A 12,308-nucleotide genomic window follows, 5' to 3' on the forward strand; every position below is an offset into this window, starting at 1 on the left:
ATCATCCGCAAAAAGCAGGGATGAGATCCCCAGCCCACCGAACTGCAACCCCTCCCCACCCTGACTACGCCTCGATATCCTGTCTATAAAAGTTACAAACAGGATTGGTGACAAAGCGCAGCCCTGGCGGAGGCCAACCCCCACCTGGAACGAGTCCGACTTAGTACCGAGAATCCGAACACAGCTCTCACTTTGGACGTACAGGTATTGGATAGCTTTCAGAAGGGACCTCCTCACCCTATACTCCCACAGCACCTCCCACAGTATCTCCCGGGGGACCCGGTCATACGCCTTCTCCAGATCCACAAAACACATGTAGACTGGATGGGCATATTCCCAGGGCCCCTCCAGGATCCTTGCAAGAGTAAAGAGCTGGTTGGTTGTTCCGTGACCAGGACGGAATCCGCATTGTTCCTCTTCAATCTGAGGTTTGATTATCTGCCGAACCCGCCTTTCCAGTACCTTTGAGTAGACTTTCCTTGAGAGGCTGAGAAGTGTGATACCCCTGTAATTGGCACACATCCTCTGGTTCCCCTTTTTGAACAGGGGAACCACCACCCTGGTCCGCCACTTCTTTGGCACTGTCCCCGACTCCCACGCAATGTTGAAGAGGCGTGTCATCCAAGACATCCCCTCCACACCCAAAGCTTTCAACATTTCTGGACGGATCTTCGTCAGTCCCCGGAGCTTTGCCACTGTGGAGTTGTTTGACTACCTCAGTGACTTCTGCCATGGAGATTGACGATGCTTCCCCATCAGCCTCCAGCTCTGCCTCCACTATAGAGGGCGTGTTAGTGGGATTTAGGAGTTCCTCAGAGTGTTCCTTCCATCGCCCAATTACCTCCTCAGTTGAGATCAACAGTGTCCCATCCTTACTGTACACAGCTTGGATAGTTCCCCGTTTTCCCCTCCTGAGGTGGCGGACGGTTTTCCACAAACACCTTGGTGCCGACCGAAAGTCCTTCTCCATGGCTTCCCCGAACTCCTCCCACACCCGCTGTTTTGCCTCTTTTACAGCAGAGGTTGCAGCCTTTCGGGGCTGTCGGTACACTGCAACCGTCTCCGGAGTCCTCCGGGATAACATATCCTGGAAGGCCTCCTTCTTTAGTTGGACGGCTTCCCTGACCATTGGTGTCCACCAGGGTGTTCGAGGGTTACCGCCCCTTGATGCACTTAAGACCTTTAGACCACAGCTCCTCGCCGCAGCTTTGGCAATGGAGGCTTTGAACATCGACCACTCAGGTTCAATGCCCCCAACCTTCACAGGGATGCCAGAAAAGCTCTGCCGGAGGTGTGAGTTGAAGAGCTTTCAGATCAGGGAGGCCGTTCCTCCCTATCACGCCTCTCCAGGTGTCTCCATCATTGCCCACGTGTGCGTTGAAGTCCCTCAGCAGAATTATGGAGTCCCCTACTGGAGCCCCATAAAGGACTCCATTCAGGGTCTCCAAGAAGGCCAAATACTTCAAACTGCTGTTCGGGGCATATGCACAAACAACAGTCAGAGATCCCCCCCCCACAACACGTAGGCGTAGGGAGGCGACCCTCTCATCCACTGGGGTAAACTCCAACATAGCGGCACTCAGCCAGTATCCCGACCCACCGCCCGGCGCTCCTGCCCCTTTAATGCTAAATGATCCCTATTCCACATCTGTAATGAGTTTGCAATGTATTTTAGAGATGAAGTGTCATCTATCAGGTTAGGGATCAGTCCTGCTAGTAAATCAAACTCTCCAGAACCTATAGTACTAAACCTGGACCCACTATGCAGATCCAATATGCAGTCTTTTTCTATAGTTCAAAGAGATATGCTTAGGATAGTAATATCAAATATCAAGCCATCTACTTGTTTGCTTGAACCTAAATCCTTTTTAAAATCTATTTTTTATTATGTAGCAGACAATTGTAAATTATTCCCTGTTCACAGGCACTTTCCCATTTGCTCTTAAAATTGATCTGGAGAAACCCCTTCTTAAAAAAAAACTAGATCCCTCAACCCTCAGTAATGATCAACCCAATTCCAATCTTCCATTTCTCAGTAAAATTAATAAAGTACAATTTTACTTTATTCATTCATTCATCTTCTTCCGCTTCATCCGGGGCCGGGTTGCAGGGGCAGCAGTCTAAGCAGGGATGCCCAGACTTCCCTCTCCCCAGACACTTCCTCCAGCTCTTCCGGGGGGACACTGAGGCGTTCCCAGGCAAGCCGGGAGACATAGTCCCTCCAGCGTGTCCTAGGTCTTCCCCGGGGTCTCCTCCCGGTGGGACGGGACTGGAACACCTTCCCAGGAAGGCGTTCTGGAGGCATCCGAAACAGATGCCCAAGCCACCTCAGCTGACCCCTCTCGATGTGGAGAAGCAGCGGCTCTACTCTGAGCTCCACCCGGGTGACCAAGCTTCTCGCCCTATCTCTAAGGGATCGCCCAGCCACCCTGAGGAGAAAGCTCATTTCGACCGCCTGTATCTGGGATCTTGTCCTTTCGGTCATGACCCAAAGCTCATGACCATAGGTGAGAGTAGGAACGTAGATTGACCGGTAAATCGAGAGCTTCGCCTTGCGGCTCAGCTCTTTCTTCACCACCGATACATCGACCACATTACTGCAGAAGCTGCACCGATCCGTCTGTCAATCTCCCGTTCCATCCTTCCCTCACTCGTGAACAAGACCCCTAGATACTTAAACTCCTCCACTTGAGGCAGGCACTCTCCACCAACCTGAAGTGGGCAAGCCACCCTTTTCCGACTGAGGACCATTTTACTTCATTAATTTATTAATATTTTATTGTCTTGTTAAGCAGATTACAATGCATATGATTGTAAGCAATGTGCTATATAAATAAAGTTGGATTGATTGATAGGGTCAATGCGTTTAAGACGTTATGTATCCCGGAAACAGTAAAGGGTGAAAAACGAATACTCCGGTAAATTCTTTAGGGTGATACACCTGGCGGTAGCAGCTATCTACAGGACCGGGGAAAATGTGTTTTTATTATACTCTTTATTTGCTTGTAAAAACACAATATAACATACACTCAATAAAATGAAGGGAACACTTAAATCACAAATCTTTACTGTACATTGCGTAATTCATTGAGAACCAAATGATGTGCGACCCTCCAAGGATATGTTTACCCAGACCATCACTGATCCACTGTCATAAAGAAATTTGAACATACTGGGTAAGTTAATGACAGAAAATTTAGTGGAAGGATCGAAAAGCTCCCAGAGCAGCTGTGATACTTTTGACCTCTCACTTCCTGTCAGTGCTTTTAGTTCACAACCACAACTTCCATCTTCAGCAGGGTCTCACAGTCAAAACTGCTGACAAATATTTAAAAAAAGACTTGTTTGAAACCACATCACATCAAATTAAATTTAACACGTTTGTATGTCGGAAAAGGGTGGCTTGCCCACTTCAGGTTGGTGGAGAGTGCCTGCCTCAAGTGGAGGAGTTTAAGTATCTAGGGGTCTTGTTCACGAGTAAGGGAAGGATGGAACGGGAGATTGACAGACGGATCGGTGCAGCTTCTGCAGTAATGCGGTCAGTCGTGGTGAAGAAAGAGCTGAGCCGCAAGGCGAAGCTCTCGATTTACCGGTCAATCTACGTTCCTACTCTCACCTATGGTCATGAGCTTTGGGTCATGACCGAAAGGACAAGATCCTGGATACAGGCGGCCGAAATGAGCTTTCTCCGCAGGGTGGCTGGGCGATCCCTTAGAGAAAGGGTGAGAAGCTCGGTCACCCGGAAGGAGCTCAGAGTAGAGCCGCTGCTCCTCCACATCGAGAGGGGTCAGCTGAGATGGCTTGGGCATCTGTTTCGGATGCCTCCGGAACGCCTTCCCGGGAAGGTGTTCCGGTCCTGTCCCACCGGGAGGAGACCCCGGGGAAGACCTAGGACACGCTGGAGGGACTATGTCTCCCGGCTTGCCTGGGAACGCCTCTGTGTCCCCCCGTAAGAGCTGGAGGAACTGTCTGGGGAGAGGGAAGTCTGGGCATCTCTGCTTAGACTGCTGCCCCGCGACCGGCCCTGGATAAGCGGAAGATGGATGAATGGACGTTTGTATGTACACCACAACGCTCTGTTAGTCTGGACTTGATACATCTATCAAGGTCATTAGTGCATGAAAAACCTCTCCTATTAACTCAAATGACCTTTAAAGAAGTGAAAGTCAGACTTCACTTTTCAATATTAGAATCTCTCCCCAACAACTGCAGTGCTGATGAAGGCTGGACAGATTTTCCTTGTTTCATTGTGTTACTGTGTCTCCTGATGCAGTTTAGCAGTATGAGATCTGATGGAGGTCAAAAGTTGAAGGAGTGTTCTCCTCCGATGCTTTAATTCTACTAACTTCCTGGTTGAGCGAGCAGTTTAAGATCCGCTATAACGTACCTGGGTATGTTCTGGAGGATACCCGTATGCCACAATCGTCAACGCTCCTCATATGTTTGGGAGCTGCAGTCAGAGAAGACCACATCGCTGATGTGTTGTTCTGGACTTGGTATTCTATCTAGGTCATTAGTGCATGAAAAAACACTCCTATTTACTCAAATGACCCTTAAAGAAGTGAAATTCAGACTTCTCATTTCAATAGTAGAATTTCTCCCCCACAATTGCAGTGCTGATGAATCACTGGCCTAGGTCCATGCCCAGGTTATGCCACCCGACTTTGGACAGGAGTCCCACAAGGACAGTATAATTTGACCCAACTCCAGGTAGGGATGGCTGGCCAGGCTTTCCTTGTTTCATTGTGCTACTGCGACTCCTGCTGTTGAAGGAGATTGAAAGATCCTGAGTAGTAAATGTAGGGTATATTGTGTCACCAGTTTATTGTAAGGTTTTTATTTTTCATTTTTCCCTTTTGAAGATTTCAGTTTGTTATAAAATTGAATTGTTCACATTATATGTCACATTAAAAGTGGAAAAAGTTCTTACATGATTTTTCTCATTCTTTTACATCACAAGAACCTGGCATTTTAACAGGGGTGTGTAGGCTTTTTATATCCACTGTGCTCAAATCACTGTTTTTAAGGTTATTTCTTGGCTATCAAGTGTCACATTTCCACAACACTTACCTTTACTGAATGTTTACCAAAAAGCTGTTCAGATGAATGCACCAAAACTGACTTTTGAATCTTAAAAATGTGGACAATTCATTCATTGTATTCCTTTGTAGTTAGACTGATCAGAAATCTTATGATGCGTAATAGGAAATCTACATGTCCGTCAAAATGATATGTTCTCCAATCCTCCATGTTCTCCATATGTTCTCCATATGTTCTCCAGAGACTTTCTTTTTCCTGATAATACTGTGCAAGGCCTGAATAGTTTCAGTTAGTGTATGTCTTACTGGAAAACATGAAAAAGTACACAAACATACTGTGAGGGAAGATGGTAGGAGTATAACAATGGAATGTTGTACAGCATATAAACTGGAATGATGTATGTCCGGTGACTTTGTAATTTCTGATTGAATTGTTGTGTCCATGTTTGATGTTTTACAACGACTGATAAGCAACCCGGACGAGTGTTATAACACGTGCAATATGTTTGATGTTTTACAACGACTGATAAGCAACCCGGACGAGTGTTATAACACGTGCAATATGTTTGATGTTTAACAATGGTGTCTTAGGGTTCCAGAATGTTAAATTCCAAGGCAATATATAAGTGTTATATCAGCGGCAAGATGTTTGGTGTTTAACAAAAGGGGCGCCAGGGTTCAGCAATGCTGTAACCCCCGGGTATTTAATGTTCCGGTAATTGCTATAAGTCTAACTACCAAGGAATACGAATAATTAATTGTCCACTTTTTTTAAGATTCACAAGTCAGTTTTGGTGCATTCATTTGAAAAACAGCTTTTTGGTAAACATTCAGTAAAGGTAAGTGTTACGGAAATGTGAAATAGCCAAATAACCTTAAAAACTGTGATTTTAGTATATTATTACATTACCAGTACAAGTTTTAACATATAAAAAAATATATTTACCCAGTTAATAATGAAATAACCAGTCAATAGTTTTATCTGAGCTCATGTTGTGTGTGTGTGTGTGTGTGTGTGTGGTTGGAAATTTCAACAGCCTAAAAAATGTTAAGTCTGGTTCTGTGTCCTCATGAAGAAGAAGTCTGGGTTTCGAAATGCAGCAAATGTAGCTTTCAAGATCACCAGTTAAACATAATTAGGGAACACAAAGCAGAAGTTTGGGCTTTTTAACCACCCTGAGATAACACTAAGGAACTCTCAATCAATAGAGATGAGAGAAGGCTATTCCATCTAACATTGTCTAAATGCAGTCAAACCAATATTCATCTATCCCTCCACTGCGTCACAATTCAAAAAGTAATACAGTTGTGCTCATTAGTTTGCATACCCTAGCAGAAATGGTGACATTTCGGCATTGATTTTGAAAATATGACTGATCATGCAATTTATGACTGATCATGCAATTTATGACACATAGTTGTTGATAACTAAAATCACCCAAATGGCCATGATCCAAGGGTATGCAAACTTGAGCACAACTGTATGTCCTTTTAAAGAAGTGAGACTAACAAGAATGCTGGTCTTTGAAATGTAAAAGTAAAACAACTGTTTGTCCAATGACAAGCTCCGTCTCTGAACCAAGTAGATAAGGAGCTGTGCACATCAGAAGGACACTGTCCAAGGGTATTTTTTTTGTTATCACTCAATCAGTGTGCTGTCTGAACAATTTGCTGAGAGAAAGGGGACCGAGTCAAAGGTTTGTTTGAAATATAATATAATTCTGTTGCATGTATTCTACAAAGTAAAACATTTACATGTAATTACCATAGACTGTAAAAAAAAAAATGGACGACGCCCCTTTGCTCTTTTCCATTGGTGAAAACTGAAGCCGCCTGTGTCCCGATATGGCGCTGACCATAGACATCATATATTAAGGCTAGACGTCTCATGGCGCATTCACTTCCGGCATCACCGGTGGCCATCTTGTCACAGGCAGGCTTCCTGGCAGGCTCTGTGGTACTTGATGTAAGGTGAGTGATCAGCACTAACACAAATACTCTTATCTCGCTGAAACCTTGACGGATTTACAAACGGTTTGGTTTCCTACAAACGTTATTAGCGTGGCTATAATTCTGAATGCTTGAAAATGTTGAAATTGCAGCTTTTCTTTTCTAAAAACTTCTTAATCGTGCAGCATAGTTGGATCACGGCTACTTGCGCAAGTTATCAAGGCAGATATCACAAACGAGCTGTTCGATTATAAAGGTTTTACTGACACCAATAACGATTTTATGACAACTAATCTTTTGTCTAAATTACAATATTTGTGGTTGTAGTTATTTGCTGGCTAATAACAATAAGCTTTGAGTGAGACCTATGGCAGCTAATGTTACAGTTTAGCTGCTAACCAGCAAAGTTGCATATGATTTTCAATCAGGTTGGTTCCTGTGCTGCTTAAAGGACAGCAATATGTCCTGACCTACAGGTTCAGCCAGGACCACTTGGAGCTTCTCTTCAACTCCGTCAGAGCATCTGGTAGGGTTCATATTTTATACTTACCAGCCGCAACACTAAGTGACACAGTGTCAGCAAATGCTTGTATTGTTTTTAGTTTGTTGGTCCATATGTTTTTTTTACTTTTGGTAAAATGTGTTTTCTGAAGACATACACCCTAACCCTAAGACATACACAATACCTGGAAGTGTCACAAACCATTTTGAGTATTTAGAAAAATGCCTGTGTTTGACTTGGTTTGCAGAACTTATCATCACTGATACAGTCTGAATTGTATGATAATGTAATTCAACCTATTTTATGTGGAAAGATCATTCAGGGGTGGCTAGTTCTAATTAGTCTTTTTTTGTAAAAACATTTTTAAGCATAAAACATTTTAAAGCATGTATTGAATATCTGTGTACTATACTAGTGTGTTTTTTTTTTTTTTCTTCTAGCGATGGCTGGAATAACAACCCTAATGCCAGCCAGTTCAAGTACATCTTTAGGATGTAAAGCTGATGGCCCAGTGTGGGGTTGTTAAACCATGCAGAGGCAATGTGATGGCACAGGATGACATAGAGTCCTTACCAGCTGTCATCGACACCTCTACAAGCCTGTCAGCTGTAGATGTGTCCTCTGCAGCAGGAGAAGATCTTCCATCCCCGTTTGCTGACATTTCTGCCCTAGTACATGATCACAGCTACCTTCCCGTCCACTTCGATGGTCTTGTGGACAACGCTCTCATGTACATTTCAGGTGAAGGCTAACTGAAAGTCAATTTTCCCTGTAACCAAAAGTGCCAATTGTCACATTCTGGGGGAAAACAATCTTACGATTGTCCGTAAAGAGAAGTGTTCCCTTAATTTCCCCATGCTTATTAATGATTATTGTTATAAGTTGTGATATTACTAACTCAAATTTCAGGATTTGTTGTGTGACAGGCTCTGAAGAAGCTGTTGTGTGATGTCTGCCGTGCCAGCCTGGTGACAGATGCTGCATCTGCCATCAAGGACCAGAGCTACCACCTGCTGACTTTAAAAAACAATGGAGGTCTGGTGATTCCATCAGAGGGAACCGTGAGGGTCGTCAGGGCGGCACAGTGGGTCATTCGGCAGTCATCAGGCAGTACCAGACGATCACAGCCCATCAAACTGCTTGAGGTTGTGTACATTGTCTGAAAAAGGATCGGTTCAGAGGATGTGTTTGTGTTGGGATAGACAGCCACCACCATAGGCTGTTAAAAATAATTCTGTCCCTGTTTTTTAAGTTAAGGCGGCACCACATCGCCAGAATTACAATCCTCAGTTTACAGAGCAACAACATGCGACAGAAACGTAATAAAACTGTCCTTTTCAAAAGACATTAGCCCAAGGTATGTGTTTTCAAGGTACTGTCCTCTTTTACTTCAACAGTAGTGTAGTTCTCTCTACAGCATTTCGTTTTTGGATATTTGTAAAGGGGCATCATGTACCTAATAAATGTCACTTTTATAATTGTTTAAAAATAGAGACTTGTGTAATTATTCCATATTTTTTGTAGTCATTCTATATCAGAACCTCTGACATACAATCCAAATAGTATACAAGTAACATCAGTGTTACCATTTCATTTCATTATGCTTCTACATGAAGAGGTTGCCACACATTAAGCATGTTATTGTCAACATTTTGTCTGACCAACAGTCCTATGGGGAGTTTCCATTGGGCATTTTACAATACGCCTGACCATACCTTGGCAAATAATGGTCTAAAGTACTCAATTTCATTCTATATTGATCTGCTTTTGCACACAGCTTCACAAGACCTGGTGCTAGGGCTCAGTTGTGTTTCTAAAGTCATATCAAGTCACCTAGAGGGCTGAAATGTGGTCAGTTCAGAGATGCTTGTTATCCGGAAGAAAGAAAAAACATGTAATAATAAAAATTATTTTATTATAATAGTACAAAAGTGTATATGTCTTGTTGCCATTCTGTAGCCTATTTATTGATTTAACATAAATACCTTGTGTTTGTATATTCATTACACCTATTTGGTTCTGTTCAAGGATATTTTCATATGGAAGTCCATGGTTTTAATGGTTCATATGTATGCAGTGTCATAACTTCATCTCTGACGTTTATAACACACCAAACCGTTTGAAAATCGGTAGAAAGATTTGCAAGTTGTGGTTATTTAAAAAGGACATGCACCATAAAACCCAATGTTAAGAGTGAGCGAGCGGCCTGTGGCAAGATGGCCGCCATGTGCGGACGTCGACCTCCATTGGCCAAAAGCGCGGACAAGGTATCTAGCCTTTATATATGATGTCTATGGCGCTGACATCTTGGACTGCGTCTGCGCAGATAGCGATCTTGGGACCAGTTCTACGCATTAGTTATGCGCAGTAGCGAGCAGGAAGTAAAGCCGTAAAGCCGCGAAATCAACGGCCCCACCCCTGGAGAAGGGTCCAACTGCAGCTTGCAGCAGTCGCTCACGCCAGGCCCCCTGCTCACGCCGCGCCCGCTCACGCCGTGCCCCCGCTGGCACGCAACTTCCGACTTTCAGACATGTACGGTTTGTTTACAAGACGCAGATGGACCATATTGCCATATTGAGTCATGGCGGCAACAACTCCCGGGAAGCACCTGGTAAGTTACTGATAATAGTTTTTTTTATAATTTTCTTTTTTTTATATAATATCATTTTCCTCAAAAGGTTTCAATTAGAAAAGGATGACAGGTGCATCATATTGGAGGTAATGTTTACTTACTGCTTACACTTTTTACTGGCTATAATAGCCAATAAACATGGCACAACACCTCCCTTTATCCTTGCACTATTGGACTTATTTGCACTACCACCATGACACACACTATAGAGCACCTTATGCACAATAATTGCCCTGTCACTATAAGTCTCATGCTTATACATCCCTTAGTACAGTCATATCAATATCAGGGCAATGCGTTATGATAGATGTTCTCACCAATAATTGTTAATTTTCATATTTCTGCTATGCTATGATTGTTGCCATTTGTACAGGCAATAGTGTAGTCAGTGTTTTGTCTTTACTATGCTTGATTTTGCCTGACCTGTATTTTACAGTTACCAACGTGTGTGCTTTCTGTAATCCTAAATGAAGTGGTACTACAGGAAGGAGATAAGGCATACTTAAGATTGGCTCTTGTGTGTCCACTGACTCCTTCAGGAGACGGGCACATTTTCAGTGGCTTGACAGTAAGTGTTTAAATAAAGGGTGCTGTGGTATACAATACTTGAGTACCTCACGTGTGTTTTCACTAACCTTATGGAAATGTTCACTTTTGATTGATAATTTGTTTTTCACAGGTGTCGCTACATGGAGCAGGTTTTCTGAGTCCTAAAGAAAATAATTCTACACCATGTACTCCGTGGACACCTGTCGTGAATGTGGAATGCTTTTCAAAAACTGCACACATGGTAAACATCTTAACACTGGATGGATTTGAATCTATGTCATTATACTCAGTATTGATGTCATAACTACGCTTAGACCACGCTTAGAGTCTAGTGGTCACTGGTCAGTATAATCATCATTCTGTTTTTTCTTTTTCTTTTACAGGATATGTTAGAACAGGACAAAGGGGTGTACTTGAAGCAGTTTACTCAGAAGACCCACATCCAGGTTACTGCGATCACTTTTGCCGCCAAATGCAATAGGTAAAAATAAGGTGTTTGTGTGTAACAAAGGGGTGTGGGGGAAAAAATAATTGAATATGTATTTGCTTCATTTATTTACTTATTTTCTCTTTCAGTGAGAACGGACACGTATACTAACTGTTGGCAGACAACCCTGAGCCAGCTGGGTGTTTTTCAAGCTGCAGGCCCCCGTGACAATTTGTGGCTGGAAACTTGGGATTTAATTTTGAATTCTCCAGTGTTATTACAGACTGTTAATTAATTGGTTATGACAAAAAAGAGATGTCATATGTTTAAACAACCTTTGGGTGAACTTTTTGTATAATTTTAAAAATGTTAAAACTAACATCTATTGAGAGTCTACTTTATGCTTTTTTGGTTTTAATAACATCCTGTTCAATGTGGAATAAAATTCAAATCCTCTGAATATTGAGTCCATTTCTGAACACTGGGGAGATTGTGTGTACAACTGGTGATCCGGTTTATTGAATGCATTGCACCAATATGATTTCTACCCAGTGCTGTACATTTATCATTTGTTAATATAATAATACAGACAGTCTGACATTTCCATACCCACAGGATTAAAGGGCCTACATCTACGTACAGATACTGATCAGCATAAAGTCCTTTGGAATCACATGTAAACTGCAGTAGAGGATTTTTCTTTCAGTGCTTCTACCCAGAGAGAGCCTTCTAGTCCTCTTGTGACCAGCCCACTATGTGACAGTACTGTCACATAGTACATAACTTACATCCACATCCACTTAGTAAGACTTATTATTTATTGTCATGTGTTTTTGCTTACTTCTAAATAAATAGTTTTGTTGTTTGCAGTTCAATTTATTATACATTAGCAAATACAAAAACGAATCCAATACAACATGAACTGATTGTTTTTTTTAATTGCATTCTGTAGTTCCATCCCAAACTATAAAGAACGGGCATTTATTTAGAAAAACACAATTATAAACCAAAAAAAGAAGGGGGCTTTTATTTTGAAGGCAAAGAAAACAAAGGGGCGCGGCGTGAGGAACACAATTATAAATACATTTTTTGTACAACCAAAAACAGAAGGGGGCTTTTATTTTGAAGGCAAAGAAAACAAAGGGGCGCGGCCTGAGCGGGGGGCGCGGCCTGAGCGACTGGTGCAAGCTGCAGTTAGACCCTATTGTC

The 12,308-nt window shown here is 42.7% G+C and overlaps 1 protein-coding gene across 1 annotated transcript in view; it reads left to right on the forward strand.

Moving 5' to 3' along the window:
* Positions 1–6,622: 6,622 nt before the first annotated feature.
* LOC105009149 overlaps positions 6,623–12,308 on the forward strand; it is a 79,429-nt gene continuing 73,743 nt past the window's right edge. Inside the window, exon 1 of the mRNA XM_034296952.1 lies at positions 6,623–6,736. The gene's annotated coding sequence lies outside the window, so the exon portion shown is untranslated. The remainder of the gene's footprint in view (positions 6,737–12,308) is intronic.

This window comes from Esox lucius, chromosome 14 (assembly GCF_011004845.1).
Source record: "Esox lucius isolate fEsoLuc1 chromosome 14, fEsoLuc1.pri, whole genome shotgun sequence".
Lineage (NCBI taxonomy): Eukaryota > Metazoa > Chordata > Actinopteri > Esociformes > Esocidae > Esox > Esox lucius.